The sequence below is a fragment of the Schistocerca cancellata genome, chromosome 5, assembly GCF_023864275.1.
Source record: "Schistocerca cancellata isolate TAMUIC-IGC-003103 chromosome 5, iqSchCanc2.1, whole genome shotgun sequence".
Lineage (NCBI taxonomy): Eukaryota > Metazoa > Arthropoda > Insecta > Orthoptera > Acrididae > Schistocerca > Schistocerca cancellata.
Genome location: NC_064630.1, coordinates 437,006,197 through 437,007,593, shown reverse-complemented (window position 1 = coordinate 437,007,593; position 1,397 = coordinate 437,006,197).

Below are 1,397 nucleotides of genomic sequence, written 5' to 3'. Positions count from 1 at the left end.
CTGTTGCCTTCTGACGTATGCGGTTGACATTTATGCTTGCTATCTTTTGGTTACTATATCCAACAGACCTGGTTGCCATAAAATACTGTATCTTATCTCTCATAATGTGTGTATGACAGAGCTGAGATGGTTGTCTTCCGTAATGGCTATGGGACCACAACTGGGAGACGGTTATATTTCTTTTGTACGACTCTCTTCTATTGCATTTCCCCGATGCGCTGGCACCACTTGAATTCCTACGTCGTTGTGACATCCATTACGAGAAGAGCTTGTTACATGTGTTCTACAAATCCTTTCATCAGGTGTGAGTGATATTTGGTCGGCACTTGTCGCAGTGTGGCATAGGGCTAAAACGTTTTGTATGTAAGACAGTGTCGTTTCCCCATGACCTTCAACCTTTTCTTCGAATGTTCTTCTGCTAAGTGGACTTGCTTCTGATTAACGTAAAGCGTTTTCTTCATTTCAGCTTCGAATTTATCCCATTTATTTACATTCTCTTCGTTGTTTACGAACCATTGCTGGAGTGTGCCGCCCAAGTAAAAGCACACATTTGCCAAACGCATCAGTTCGTCAGGCCTACTGCATTCGGCGACTCGGCCGAACCTTTTCAGCTATTTCGTTGGGTCTTGTCCACCGTCTCCGGAAAAAACTGATGCATAGCGGGTGTGCAGTTGCCTTGTTACTGTTTTTGATTCCACAGGTACCCTGAATATACAAATCTTAAGAATGATGTATTACTTGTAATCCGATTATTGTTCGTTTAAGCTACCGCTTTTACATCGCTTAATTGGAGCCGCGGTGATGTAGATGTTCCAAAGTACCCAGAGTCTCCACCAAACAGTGTCACGTCTTTATGCAAAGAAGTCCAAGTCCGAAAACAAGGTCGTCAACGAAATACAACAAGTAGAACTGAATGCATATTTATTATGAACACCAGCGTACAGGCAGAACAGAACTGAACTCCTGGACGGAGAACGCTTCTATTTATTCTAGAAGTTACAAACACTACAATATAAGAAATCATTGCTGGTAGCAGCGTTCGAAGTGGCGACCCATGGCGCTCCTGCCAGCGGTGCCAACCATTACGCCACAGAGACACTACTTGAACCACAACTCGTGGCAGTATCTTTTTGGACAGACAGTAGAGAACGTCCCTAATTATTTGCAGGTGCCTACTCATGGCAAGCAAGCAGTTTGTTGTTTGCGTGAACACCGACGTATTGTAAGATTACAGAATTGCAAACGTTCAAGACTGCACCGCTGTACCAATGTAATTAGTTAGAATCTCGTTGGCAAGCTAGGTGTCTCTGTCATCTTGGGATATGTAGGTGGCATCATGTGCGTAGGATCGACGACTGTTTGAAGACCATTAAACCTGATGTGGTGGAGATGTCATT